We start from the raw sequence: 15,685 nt of genomic DNA, 5'->3' as shown, positions 1-15,685 counted from the left end.
GGGGTTCCTGGGCATATTAGAAAGTGACATTCCTTACTTACCACAGGTTAGGAACCCTATACAGGGACAGTGTAGACAAGATATGAAGCCAGTTTTCCCACGTGGCTTTTATTGGCTTTGCAAGTCAAGCTTGATTCCTTAAAGGCAAGCACACCCTTCCAGTCAAAGTCTTAGTAAAACAACCAGTTTCTCCAATTGTGTCCTGTTGCAAAAGAAAATGGATTCTTATTGCACCTATCCTACTAATCATATTGCCATAAGTTAAGAATACTCACAAATAGTTTCCAACTTCTACTGAAACCACGCGAGAGAAACAAATATGCCCCAAATTTTGTTCTCAGGAGTATACCTTACTCAATTGTTAAAAGCTGCAGGCCAGGCGTGGTGGCTCACACCTGTAATCCCAGAACTTTGGGAGGTGGATGCAGGTGGATCACAAGGTCAGGAGTTTGAGAGCAGCCTGGCCAACATGGTGAAAACCCGTTTCTACTAAAAATACAAAAATTAGCTGGGTGCGGTCATGGGCACCCATGATCCCAGCTACTTGGGAGGCTGAGGCAGGAAAATTGCTTGAACCCGGGAGGCAGAGGTTACAGTGAGCCAAGATTGCACCACTGCACTCCAGCCTGGATGACAGAGCAAGACTTCGTCTCATAAAACAAACAAACAAACAAACAAAACTACAGATAGCTCAAAAGTTTTCTTGACTCTGAAAAACAAAACAAGCACTAGCAATGTTTTAAGCAAAAAGTTTAAAAAGATGGCTTCAGTTGTTAGTTCAGTCCATTCAGTTAACTCTTGTTCTGCTTGATATTCATGAATGTTTCAGCTCTTGGTGAGTCTGAATGTTTTTCTTTTATTCTAATGTCACAATCTCCAAAGATATCAGAAACTTGCATTTAAGAGCACCTGTGAAAGTCCTGTATAAACCATCTTTTGAAAAGGATCAAAGCAAGACAACAATTGTCTGTGAATGACAAAATGTCCAGGGTAGTTACAGTCAAAAACAGAATTGACAAAGAAATGTGGTTATTTCTGTGGATTACAATAACTTAATGTAATAACCTCATTATGATTGATAACATATACTGAGACATTAGAATTTTAGAAATCCCATGTAATTTGGAACATATATTAATATTATTCACTAAAATATAATCCAAAGAAGATTTAACCTTATTTTTATTTTGGCAATCTTGTGTAACGAAACATGTCAAATAATTCTATTTACCTCTTCTTTGGGTGCTCTAGGGGCGCTCTGTAGCATCCAAAAGTTAGAGATCAGGAAAGACAATTTTGAAGCTGAAATTTGATTTTAGAAAGTCTATCAAATATGTTAAAGGTTTAAAACCCTTGATATTGTGAAATGGAATTCCAGGTTACCATAATTCATCCATTTGGTCAAAAGAAGACTCAAAACATTTTTTACAAAGGGGAAAAACTTTTTACTCATTAAGAGGGAAGACATAGCTTTCCAAACAATCTGTCTCTTGTCTTTCCCTTCCTTTTTTGATAGTTTATTCTCAAGACAAACAAGAATCCTTCATTATCCTTTAATGTTATGTGAAAATCTTGTTTGAGAGAAAAGAAAGCCAAATTCCACCCTTGCATTTGTCTGCTATTAATGTCAACATCAATTTTTTAAATGAACTTTTAAAAAAATTATTTTAAATTTTTAACAATTTTAAATATAATAAACTATAATATAATAATTTATTATATTGCATTATATTATTATTGTTGTATTATAATTCTATATAATCTTAGCTAGTTTGACAATGAGATGAGATTCTTATAAACCTTTTATAACCCCTTACCAATTTCTGTTAAAGAGCAGATAAGTGCCTTAAGAAAATCTTGTTGTGCTTTTATTTCAATGCTTAATTTATGGAAAAAAAATACACTTTTGAATTTAGTCAATATATTCACACACAGAATTTCTTTTACAAGGTTAATTTTTACAAACTTTCCACAACTTGTTTAAACCTTTAGCTTTATCTTATCTAATTTAAGACAATCATTTAACCCTCTCAACTAGGCAAAAATCTACATTCCCATGCCTTCTTATGATCATACCTTCTTATAATCTTTTACTAAAGACACATTTTATTTTCCTTACAAATCTTGCACGTAAATCTTTTTTCTGTAGTCTTAATTACGTGTTATAATGGTAACTCTTAGCAATTTTTAATTTTGGTGTAAAACCCAGTTATTTTAATTATGTACTAAGCACAGATAAGGTCTTTTTCCAGCATATTTAGGGGTGTGGTTAATTCCATATGTCCACAGACCTTACCAAACTGTAAAGCAGACAAGTTGAACAATTTTCAAAACCCAAAGAAGCAGTTTATGACCTTAAAGCATGTATCAAACCTAGTATCTGACCTACATAATTTAGACCCCATATTTACATTTTGAATATATTTGTATTTTACCAATAATCATTAAAACAATATTAAAGTTATATAAACTAAAAGGTATCAGAGCTTTTATTTTTCCTTTAAAAATATTTGATCTAAGCTCTTATTTTTTAAGCCAACTAATTAGAGCTCTTTTAATATAAACACCACACACATAATACATAGATACTTACAGACAGATAGAAGAAGATCCACTGGTTGTACAAATATTCATTTGCCAGTCTCCTAATTGGATTATTCATCTCAGGCTGGAGCCCTTCAAGAAACAAGTCTAGGAAAGCATATGATTTAACAGAGCCTTAGTTTTTGAGAGGGATCCATCCACTTTTAATTCGTGGAGTTCCATGAGGAAAACAGACTTTTTTCACAAAATGGGGTCTGTGACATCTTCTCTGTTTTTCCCAAACAGAACCAGGCTATTAGAAGTTATCTTAGGGCCTCTCATGTGTGCATTAAGAGTGGCAAGACAAAATGGAGACAAATAGTTTAGCCAACTGAGAAAACAAAACAAAACAAAACCATTTTTCCAGCAAAACAAGATCCAAGAAGAGAACAAACAAAACAAAAAGCCATAAAGGCCTTTTAAATATACCCGTAGCTTGGATAACCACTTTTAATTAAGCTGCATGTTAACCATAGACCTATTTACAAAAATTCTTTTAAATCCCTTATTGCTCTACTTTAGCCCCACCAAGCAACCAGTATTTCTGGCTTTTAACTTTACCTCACAGGTGAAACCAATAGGCCTCGATTAAGGTTATGACTTAACCATGAGTGTACAAGGTACTTTCAAAGAAGTGGTAAAGCAGTTTTTACAAAACACCCCCAATATTGTATATAAAGAAGAGACAGGTGCCACAAAAAAAGAAGGAAAATGCCTTAGAAAAGACAGGATTGGAACAAAGCCGATATTCTCATCTCCAAGGGCAAAGGTGGTAGGTGACAGCCTCCTCTGCAGCCATCACTCGTTCTTAACTGGCTAACAGAGAATCGGTGCTCCATCTGTTTTCAGAAAACGTCTGAGGACCAGAAGGCGCAGAAATGAAAGTGAAAGAGGGTTTGGGTCCACATTTATTACAAGCCCCCAGAAAATGACGCAGGATTTTACTTGGTCTTTTTGCCAGCTGGGTACCTCTGGCTGGCAACGCTCCTGGGTCTCACTCAGACATGCTACCTGCTGCAGGAGGTGCCCCACCCACTTGGCCCACCCAGGCTGAGTCTGGCTTGCACACAGGTTCAGCCCGCAGCTGTGCTGGATGTGCCCTAGCTCACCTGTGCTACAGTTTCTACACACATCCAGTGGTTCCTGAGCTCTCGTCTGGCCTCTGAGAAGAATAAGGATACTCCGACAATTGAAGAGTGAGGAGGGCAGAGAATAATTTTATTGAGCAACAGAACAGCTCTCAACAGAGAGAGAAACTGGGAGTGGTTCCCCATCCCTGTAGTTAGGTGGTTTCTTTCTCAGTGTGGCTGAGTCTGGGGCTTTTATCCCTAATTTAGTCTTCATCTAAAGAGAGCCAGAATAGATCATTCAGGTGATTTGGGGGGAAGGACATTTAATTTTATGAGAAAACATGTTTGTTAGTATGATTTTTTTATTGAAATGATTAAACGGCCAATTCAATGAAAGCGATGGTACTTGTGATCATGTGTGAATACAACATTAATATTAAGCTCAGTTACCATCGACCAGCAACAAAAGAAACAAGAACTATATATAATGGCCCTTTAAAGAAATCTCAATGTGACATTATAAGCATTTTCTAGTATACGATATGGTAGATAATGGTTCTACTAGAAAACCAAATCCCTAATGTGACTTCAAAGAGCTTCTGCACAGTGGTTGAATCTAGATTGCAAGATGCTCTGTTCCCCAGAAGCTCTAGGGACTGCTAATGGAGAAGAAAAAATTGGATGCTGCCAATTATTACCTAGAGTCTTGGGCCCTGAAAGCAGTATTTCCCTCTACTATAAATTGTTATACTTTTAAAAATGTTTCTAAAATTACAAAAATTATCAAACTGGTAGTATTTGGGGGAGGGGGGAATCAGCCCTTAAAAATGTAATGCTTAAAAAATGTAATTTTGGACAATAACAATAAAACAAGTTTTTGTTTAGCTTCATGGCTCCTTAAAGCTCTCTCGTTTAAATTAAAATATATGCAACCCATGCATTCATTTGACTAACAAATATATTTGAACTTCTATTGTATGACACCACTCAGCAGAGTATTCATTGGCTCTTCATAGCCTTCATAACATATCATAGATGTCTTTGAAGTTTATTTATGTGGGGAGAGTGGGAGATGTCAAGGGAAGACATGGAACCTAGGATACATTCCAATGGGATGGGCAAGAGGCAAAGACACAGCCCCAGCATTTACTCCTAGTCTAACTTTCCTCCTCACTATATGCCTCTTCAATACCACTTTCCTCTCACCCACCCTTGACTCAAGCAGAAAGGCCAAGGCTTGCTTTCTACTCAAATGCTTATAGGAATGCACATGCCAAGGCTACAATTTCCTGGTGTGGGATAATATGAAAGAAACATCTAAAAATCTCATAACATGTCTGCTGAGGTAGAAAGTTATGAAAACACCCGTGAAACAGAAGAGAGAGAAACTCAAAGGTCAAGTCCCCATGGATATGTTCACTCGAGGTCAGAAGTTATGGAGCACAAGTTTATGAGGAGTACAGGGTACATATAGTTTCTGGCCTCTTATTCAGCTGTCTCCAAATATCATCTTGTGTCCTATTTTCAAAATTTGCCATTCACTTTTGCTTATATAAAGTTTAATTATATTAATACAAATATGTAATATATAATCGTTCTATTGCTGATGCAACTAATTGCAACAATCTTAGTGGCTTTAAAAAAAAAAAAACCAATTTTATTGTTCAGCAGTTCTGTAGGTCAGAAGTCCACTCTCGCTGGGATAAAATCAAAGTGTTGGCAGGCAGGGCTGTGTTTCTTTTCGAAACCTCTAATGGAGAATCCGTCCCACTGTCTTTTTCAGCTTCTGGGGGTCATCTGCATTCCTTGGCTCGTGGCTGCCTTCCTCTTTCTTCAAAGCCAGCAAGTTTGCATTTCTCTGACCTTTGCTCTATCATCTGTCTCTTGCTCGTTGACTACAACAGGGAAATGTTATCTGCTTTGAAGGATTTCTGTGATGACCTTAGACTCACCCAGATAATCTCAAAATAAACTTTCCATCCCAGGGTCCTTAACCTCAATCATACCTGCAAAGTCCCTTTTACCATGTGAAGTAGCATATCCACAAGTTTGAAGGATCAGCTTGTAGACATCGTTGGAAGTCACTATTCTAATATACATACATATCAGAATAATTATATATGTATATTTGCATATATCTCTTTTTTTTTTTTTTTTTTTTGAGACGGAGTCTCGCTCTGTCGCCCAGGCTGGAGTGCAGTGGCGCGATCTCGGCTCACTGCAAGCTCCGCCTCCCGGGTTCACGCCATTCTCCTGCCTCAGCCTCCCGAGTAGCTGGGACTACAGGCGCCCACAACCGCGCCCGGCTAATTTTTTGTATTTTTAGTAGAGACGGGGTTTCACCGTGGTCTCGATCTCCTGACCTTGTGATCCGCCCGCCTCGGCCTCCCAAAGTGCTGGGATTACAGGCGTGAGCCACCGCGCCCGGCCGCATATATCTCTATCATGAATTTATATGCACTAATATTATATACACTTATTTGTATGTACTCATATACGTGTGTATATAACATGAATATATACATTTATGTGTGTGTGCACGTATATATATGATGAATTTGAAATGGTAAGGACATCAACACAGAATGAGGACAAGGACTCAGTGCTAACCCTTCCGTGACTGGCCCTTTCTATACGTAATCTTTTTGAATTTTCAAAACAATCTAGCAAGTTAGATGAAATTATCCAAAGTCAGCAGATAAAGAAACGCGTTTGCAGAGAAGTCTAGTAATTTACCGTAAGTCACATAGTTTTCATGTGTCTCTCTCAAAATTTAAACACAACGTATCTTCTACTACCAAGGCCAATTTAAAATGAAGAAGTATGATTTAGAGGGAGCCATATTACCCACATGTAAAATTTTAAAACAATAATTTTTAGATCAAATACTTTACTTAAAAGTCTGACTATTAAGACAAACCTGGCATATTTGTAACTGCTTCTAGAAACCTCTTCTCAGTAAAAGGCACCACGGCATGGTATTGGACAATCAGGAATCTCGTTGTCCTTTTGATGCCCCCTCCCCTTTTCCCTCACTACAATTTAAAGTCAAAACATCACCATGTTCTTCTTTCCCTTCCTTTTATCTATCTCTTAATCTCATCTATTAGCATTGCCACTCCTCTAGTGTACAGGAGATCATTTGGTGGTTGACTTTAAAAGCCTTCTAACTTCTTTTTTTTTTTTTTTTTTTTGAGACGGAGTCTCGCTCTGTCGCCCAGGCTGGAGTGCAGTGGCCGGATCTCAGCTCACTGAAGCTCCGCCTCCCGGGTTTACGCCATTCTCCTGTCTCAGCCTCCCGCGTAGCTGGGACTACAGGCGCCCGCCACCCCGCCCGGCTAGTTTTTTGTATTTTTTTAGTAGAGACGGGGTTTCACCATGTTAGCCAGGATGGTCTCGATCTCCCGACCTCGTGATCCGCCCGTCTCGGCCTCCCAAAGTGCTGGGATTACAGGCTTGAGCCACCGCGCCCGGCCAAGCCTTCTAACTTCTAACTGGTTCTCTGCCTCCTGTCTTGCTCACCTCACCCCTACTATCCATTCTCCATTATTATAGAGTGAGCACTTTAAAATGTACATATTAACCTGAAGCTCTCTGACTTAAAGGCTTTGAAATCCTCTCCATTTCCCCCATTGCTCTTAAGACAAGAACAAACTTATTTTACAAGAACTGCCTAGTTGGCTTCTGCTTTCTGCATCAATGTATCTCCCATAACCATCCCATACCTGCTTTCCTCCTTCACACAATTTTATCTTCTATTTAGTTTCTTTCCATTCCTAACACACACACACACACACACACACACACACACACACACACACACACACACAGAGGAACCCCTCTTATCTGATCTTTTTCATAATCTGTCCCTCTGGAAAATTCTCATCTAAATTGTTCATTTGGGCCAGATGCAGTGGCTCATGCCTACTCAACTTAATCCCAACACTTTGGGAGGCCGAGGTGGGCAGATCACCTGAGGTCAGGAGTTCAAGACCAGCCTGGCCAACATGGTGAAACCCTGGCTCTACTAAAAATACAAAAATTAGTCAGCATGATGGCAGGGACCTGTAATCCCAGCTATTCGGGAGGCTGAGGCAGGAGAACCGCTTGAACCTCACTCCAACCAGGAAGACAAGAGCAAAACTCTGTCTCAAAAAAAAAAAAAAAAAAAAAAAAAATTCATTTGGATGAGTTTTGCATATCCTCTGAAAAGCCTTACCTGAATTTCCAAGTCTGAATTAGTTACTCTCATATATATCCTCACAGCATCATGTATATCAAAACATTTATTACCCTAAAATTTCCTCATCTGTTTATAGGTTGTATCTCACCCCACAATTAGACCCTACTTTAGAGGACAGGAGTCATGTTCTTAAATATTTGCATTTTTAAAAATTACATCTTTACCTTTTTCCGAGACCATAATTACTTACATATGCATCTTAGAATAATTTCTACATGTAGTCTCCACTTTAAAGCTAGTAAAATACTAATATAATTTATAAATTTCCATAGCTAAGACAAATAATATGAAAAAACAGAAGTTATTAATTTTTGGTATAGTTTATTGTAATTTATGAAAATTTTAGATTAAAAGTCTAAATCTAGTTTCTGCCATAAATTTTCATCTTTTGATATCTGGGTTGTCCATGAAGTCAAATAATGACTCCAAAATCGTTTCATACATTATACTTCCCATAAATAATTGTGAAAATATTATTGTTTCCTCCAAAAAAATGAATAATTAGAAGTAGTGTTGATGTGTATGCACACAAAATCTTGGAACTAAAATCTGGAACTAAAATCATTAAAAATAGGAATTTTGGTCTAATTCAATCACTTTATGGAGGTAAATCAAAAAGATGTTAAGCTTAACCACCCTTTTTTAATTCTGTTCTATGTGGTATGTAAGAGAAGGGAAGCTGATAGAACCAATGTGTTTTATGCCGAAATTATGTTTCTAAAACAAGTAACTACTTTAAGGGATTTAAAAAAATAATTTTGTGTCAAAACAATTGGTTTTTCAACTGACTGCGTTATATTTTGTTTGTTTTTGAGTCATTAAGCACATGCTGATTGACCATAATAACAATCAAATTAACAAAACACCTGCCAATGTTAGTTTCAGGCTTAATGTGTCTCTTTTTAGCCTATTTAAATTCACCACACCTATTGAACTGAAAGTTTGGTTCTCAGATTTTGCCAATGAAAGTAGATTCTAACATTAAGGATGGTTAACTATTGTAATGAAACTCAGTGATTGCCATGGGGAAATAGCAAGGTTACCATAAGAAGACAAAACTACGTATGTAGAATACATGACCAAAATTAGGGAATGCATTCTTTCGGCAGACCTGGTGCACTTACTGTTAGCTGCTAAAACCTCCACTTCAGATGCACTTTTGTTAGACTTTTGTGTATATGATTACAGCAGCCAACATTGAATGAAAAAATATAGGAGAAAAACATGGTAATGTAGGGAAATACGGAGACAAGATTTTTGCAACTTGGAAATAATCTTGTAAACAAGTGGAGAGCCTGTTTTACTCAAAGAAAATCTAAGTGTTAAGTTGAAGAGAACCATAGTAAACAGAAAAGCATAATGCAATGTCATTTCTCATCCTTGTTGTAGAGTCAACATAGAGTTCTATATAGAACTGGTTATAGAGGGATGTTGCTGTAATCAAAACACAGCTTCCTGACTTCTAATGAGTTCTTGACTTTCTCATTATGTAAAAGATACAGAGAGATTGTTATCATGATATTTTCTATGAAATTAATTCTTTCACTAGCTTTTTGGCATGGGAAAAGATTGTGATACTGCCTTGAAAATTTTACAAGATTTTTAAAGAAAGCATTTTATAATAATGTCTTATAATTTCATTTTCATACATTACAGTTCATCTAACAGTAATGAGGGTTGGTCAGTCAGTGGTTTATTTAGGGTTCTCCAGAATTAGATCCTGAGAAGAGAACCTGAGGTGCACATCAGGAAAAAAGAGAAAGCCAAGCAACAGTACAATATCAGAAAAAAAAAAAAAAAAAAAAAAAAAAAGATAGAGGGTAACTTTAATCTCATCTGCAAGGAAATTTTAGAGTATAAGTTATGTTTCAGAATTCTGCTGACCTGAGATAAAGGATCGGAGATTTCAAATTTTTACTGCCTTCAGACACTGGCTAAGGGCTCCAAGAGGAATGTAATATTTCAGGGAACTCTGTCTCTTCCCATTTGCAGGCAAAATAGGTTTCATAGCCCAAGGACAGTCCTTTACTAGCTGTTGGAAGGAAAAGCACATAGAAACTGGGAAAGTTTGGAAGGGATTCATAAAAACAGCAGGAAAAAAAAGTGACCCAAAGGCACATGAGCAGAACACACTCATGGTACACAACAGTCAGGTTTTACTATCTCATTTTCAAAGACAAGAAAACTGAAGTTAAGCAAGGAAATGTGATTTATATACAGTCACACACAGGTAAAGGTGCAAAATTGACATTCCAAATGACCTTAGTTACAGATCCTGTGTTGTTCTTGCTGTTGTTTCTGCATTACATCATACTATGTGATAATGTTATTTATTTTCATAATTAGCATATAACCTTAGAATAAAATATGGCCTGGTATTTTGTAGCACTCTACACATTTTTGATTACTTTGAATATTTTGTTTCTTTTCATGTAGGTAGTTTTATAACCAATTAAGCCAGAGGTTTCAAATATAGGGCTCTGGCAGATAATGTAAACCAATTAATCAGGCCAACTGCGAGAGAAAATAAAGAAAGGTGAACCCCCTGGAGAGCTGCTGCCTGTCTAAAGGAGGCAGCCATCTCTCAGTCCCAGATTATTGTTACGGCGAGACAATGAAGATCTGGTGTGGTCAGACCATCTGTTTTCTGATTTTCCCAAGATCAGCAAGAAATCAGAATGTTTCGTATATAGTCCCCTTATCTTTAAACACTGGCAACTGACCCATTGTTTTAACTGGAAGTCAATTTTGTACAAGTCACACACGCACATGTTTTCCCTCTCTTTCTTTCTCTCTCTCTGTTTCTCAGGAAACATTTCTATTGTGGGTGAGCTACTAGTTTGTTCTTCAGGTATACACTAGCGTAGTTGGTGCAGTTGAACTTTAGATGTGCCTCCTCTGACATTATTTAAATTAAAACAATTTTAAAACCATGATGCTGGTCAAAAAACACATAGTGAACAGGGTTTATCTTGTGGCCCCTGAACTAAGTTAATGCTTCCCTGCACTATAGATTTTATTCAATTCAATCACAATTGATAGTTTATTTTCAAAGCAAATGAGGCATTTTGTGTATGTGTGTGTGTGTGCGTGTGTGTGCATGTGTGTGTGTGTGTGGTTTTGACTCTTAGACTGAACTACAAATGAAAGCAAAGGGAGAATTCAAAATTCTTTAACATTGCTGTAAATTCTGTCAAAGTGAATCTTCTGTGTCTATAGCAGTGAATTAGAATGTCATGATACCCAATGTCCTCTTTAGTAAAATTTTATATAGCACCACCATTGTAATCGCAGAATGAAATTTGTAAAATACTATTGCATATCGACACACACTAATTCTAAGAAAATCAATATTAAGCCCAAACCATAACATTAAGAAGAAAGAACAGAAAACTAATTTATAACTGAATAACATGCATATCTCTGTCTAAAGACTTGGACATGACTATACTAGAATATTTAAGCAGTCATATTCTTGCCCCTATAAAATGACTACCTGTATATGTCAGCTGCAAATGAAGAACAGTCAGGATTTTGGCATGGGTGATCTAAATTTAAAAATATATTGTTCTCAGTAAAATATTTTCCAAATTGAAAAGTAATTTTTGATGTAAACTTCAAAAAATAAAATAAAGCACACTATTCCTTTCATTTACACAAATGTCAGGTGTCCAGGAAATGCAACATACATAATAAATGGACACAAATTTCTGGGTTTGTGTGTAAAATGAGTTAGGTTCTGGGCTCAAATACTTATTGAAAGCTTTTAATCTACACGAAGGACCACTGGGAAATTTGGAAGTCATGTTGAGCAGCGGTCTCCAACCTTTTTTGGCACAAGGGACAGGTTTTGTGGAAGACAAATTTTGCCACGACAGGGGCGGGGAGGGAGAAGATTGTTTAAGTGCATTACATATATCATCAGATTAATCATAAGAAGCATACAACCTAAATCCCTCTCGTGCACAATTCACAATAGGATTCACACTCCTATGAGAATCTGATGCTGCCTCTCATTTGACAGGAGGTGGAGCTCTGGTGTAGAGCCTGAGAAAAATTATTTACCATGCTGTCTCTTGCTTTGAAGGGGTTCTAGCATCCCTCATCCCTACCTACCTATTAAATACTGGAGCATCCCAATTATTGTGATAACCCAGAGAGTTTCACTAAGGGGCAGTACTTTCCTATTGAGAACCAGTGTTCTAATGTCATCTTGAAGACAGAAGCCAAACAAGTAAAATAACACAGTTGAAGAAAATAGATTTCAAATCTTTCAAATGACAACTAACATGGTACCTGGGAGAAAGTATGGTTTGGAAATCAAGATCAGCTGGCACTGGCTTTTCTCCTGCTGGAGCCAAGGAGGCCAGACAGCTTGGTCCCAAGACTTGTCCCCACAGCCCAACACACCACCTGTGGTAGTCTGTGGCCAGAGTCCCTCTTCAGGTCTAACCCTAGCCCATCTTTCCTCAGTGGGTGGGACTTCCCTTCAGCAACTCCAGTAACTCCAGCCAGAGGGTCTGGGACAGAATTTGGCTCTCCCTAGGCTGAGCCCCTAGCAGGAGGGGTGGCCTCAGTCTCTGCGGACTAGCAGACTTAGTATCTCCTTATGGTAGTTCTGAGGAACTGGGCAGCCCAAACAAGTGGGTTTCCCCCCAGCAAACCATACCCTCTCCACCAAGAGACAAAGTGTCTCATTAAACAGGCCCTGTTTGCTGTGCCACCCAACTGGGTGAGATCCTCCAACAGGGGTTGTCAGACACCCTATACAGGAGCAATCTTACTGGCATTAGGTTAGTGCCCCTCAAGGTTGGAGGTCCCAGTAAAAGGAGGAGGCACCCATTTGGGCTGTCTCCAGCCTCCTTGAGTGACATCTCGAGGCATGGGAGCAAATCAGATGAATAGGACCTGTAATGAACCCCCAGCAAACTGCAGCAGCCCTACAGAAGAGGGACCTGATTATTGAAAGAAAAACAAGCAGAAAGTGACAAGAACAGCATCATCATCATCATCATTATCATCATCAACAAAAACAACAAAAAGTCCCCCACAAAAATCCCATTCAAGGGACAGCAGCCTCAAAGATCAAAACTGACAAACTCACAAAGATGAGAAAGAATTAACAACAACAACAAAAATGCTGAAAACCCAAAAGGCCAGAGTGCCTCTTCTCCTCCAAATGATTGCAACATCTCTCCATCAGGGGCACAAAACTGGACAAAGGATCAGATGGACAAATTGACAGAAGTAGGCTTCAGAAGATGGCTAATAAAAATCTAAAATAAGCGAAAGGAGCATGTTCTAACCCAATGCAAGGAAGCTAAGAACTTTGATAAAAGGTTAGAGGAATTGCTAACTAGAATAACCAATTTAGAGAGGAACATAAATGACCTGTTGGAGCTGAAAAACACAGCATGAGAACTTCATGAAGCATAGACAAGTATCAGCAGCCAAATCGACCAAGCAGAAGAAAGGATATCAGAGCTTGAAGACCACCTTACTGAAATAAGACATGCAGACAAGAATAGAGAAAAAGGAAGGAAAAGGAATGAACAAAGCCTCCAAGAAATTTGGTACTTCACAAAAAAGAACAAAACTATGGTCAATTGGAGTAACAGAAGGAGAAGGGGAGAATAGAAACAAGCTGGAAAACACACTTCAGGATATTATCCATGAGAACTTCCCCAACCTAGAAGACAGGCAAATATACATATTCAGGAAATACAGAGAACATAATTAATATATTCCATGAGAAGATCAACCCCAAGACATGATCATCAGATTCCCCAAAGTCGAAATGAAGGAAAAACTGTTAAGGGCAGCTGGAGAGAAAGACCAGGTTACTTAAAAAGGGAAGTCCATCAGACAAACAACAGACCTCTCAGCAGAAACTCTACAAGCCAGAAGAGATTGGGAGCCAATACTCAACATTCCTAAAGAAAAGAATTTTCAACCCAGAATTTCATATCCAGTCAAACTAAGCTTCATAAGCAAAGGATAAATAAAATCCTTTACAAACAAGCAAATGCTGAAGGACTTTCGTATCACCAGGCTTGCCCTGCAAGAGCTCCTGAAAGAAGCACTAAATATAGAAAGGAAAAACCAGTACCATCCACTGCAAAAACACACCAAAATATAAATAGCAATGACACTATGAAGAAACTGCGTCAACTAGTGTGCAAAATAACCAAATAGCATCATGATGGTAGGATCAAATTCACACATATCAATACTAACCGTTAATGTAAATGGGCCAAATGCCCCAATTAAGAGACAGAGACTGGCAAATTGGATAATCAAGACCCAACAGTTTTCTGTATTCAGGAGACCCATCTTATGTGCAGACACACACAGGCTCAAAATAAAGGGATGGAGGAAAATTTATCAACCAAATGGAAGGCAAAAAAAAAAAAAAAAAAAAGCAGGGATTGTAATCTTAGTCTCTGACAAAAGAGGCTTTAAACCAACAAAGGTTAAAAAAGATAAAGGCATTACATAATGGTAAAGGGAACAATTCACAAGAAGAACTAACTGTTCTGAATACATATGCACCCAATACAGGAGTGCTGAGACAAGCTCGGTCAGGGAGACCCTAACCCAGTGGCACTAGAGGAATTAAAGACACACACACGGAAATACAGAGGTGTGAAGTGGGAAGTCAGGGGTCTCAGAGCCTTCAGAACTAAGAGCCTCAAACAGAGATTTACCCACATATTTATTAACAGCAAGCCAGTCATTAGCATTGTTTCTATAGATATTAAATTAACTAAAAGTATCCCTTATGGGAAACGAAGGGATGGACCAAATGAAAGGAATAGGTTGGGCTAGTTAACTGCAGCAGGAGCATGTCCTTAAGGCACAGATTGCTCATGCTATTGTTTGTGGCTTAAGAATGCCTTAAAGCGGTTTTTGGCCCTGGGCGGGCCAGGTTTTCCTTGCCCTAATTCCAGTAAACCCGAAACCTTCCAGCGTGGACGTTATGGCCATCGTGAACATATCACAGTGCTGCGGAGATTTTGTTTATGGCCAACTTTGGGGCCAGTTTATGGCCAGATTTTGGGGGGCTTGTTCCCAACACAGGAGCACCCAGACTCATAAAACAAGTTCTTAGAGACCTACACAGAGACTTAGACTACCACACAATAGTATTGGGAGACTTGAACACCCCACTGTCAGTATTAGACATATCAACAAGACAGAAAATTAATAAGGATATTCAGGACTTGAACTCAGCTCTGGATCAAGTGAACCTAGTAGATGTCTACAGAACTCTCTACCCCAAATCAACATAATACACACTCTTCTCAGTGCCACATGGCACTTATTCCAAAATCGACCACATAATAGGAAGTACAACACTTCTCAGCAAATGCAAAACAAAACAAAACAAAAGACTGAAATCATAACAGTCTCTCAGACCACAGTGTAATCAAATTAGAAGTCAGGATTAAGAAATTCACTCAAAGCCATATGATTTCATGGAAATCAAACAACCTGCTCCCAAATGACTCCTGGGTAAATGAAGAAACTAAGGCAGAAATCAAGAAGTTCTTTGAAACCAATGAGAACAAAGAGACAATGTACCAGAATGTCTGGGACAGAGCTAAAGCAATATTAAGAGAGAAATTTATAGTAATAAATGGCCACATCAGAAAGCTAGAAAGATCTCAAATCAACACCTTAATATCACAATTCAATGAGCTAGAGAGGCAAGAACAAACTAATCCAACAGCTAGTAGAAGACAAGAAATAACTAAGATCAGAGAAGAATTGAATGAGATAGAGACAT

General features: G+C 38.1%; 1 long non-coding RNA gene across 1 annotated transcript in view; it reads right to left on the bottom strand.

Moving 5' to 3' along the window:
- LOC102130544 (uncharacterized) overlaps window positions 1-2,692 on the bottom strand; it is a 35,148-nt gene extending 32,456 nt beyond the window's left edge. Inside the window, exons 1-2 of the long non-coding RNA XR_001486049.3 lie at window positions 2,594-2,692; window positions 42-202 (exon numbers count right to left, since the gene is read on the bottom strand). This is a non-coding gene — a long non-coding RNA (uncharacterized lncRNA). The remainder of the gene's footprint in view (window positions 1-41; window positions 203-2,593) is intronic.
- Between the last annotated feature and the right edge of the window lie 12,993 nt (window positions 2,693-15,685).

The sequence above is a fragment of the Macaca fascicularis genome, chromosome 16 (assembly GCF_037993035.2).
Source record: "Macaca fascicularis isolate 582-1 chromosome 16, T2T-MFA8v1.1".
Classification (NCBI taxonomy): Eukaryota; Metazoa; Chordata; class Mammalia; order Primates; family Cercopithecidae; genus Macaca; species Macaca fascicularis.
Note: the sequence above shows the minus strand (reverse complement) of the source record. Positions and strands in the feature narration are given on the sequence as shown.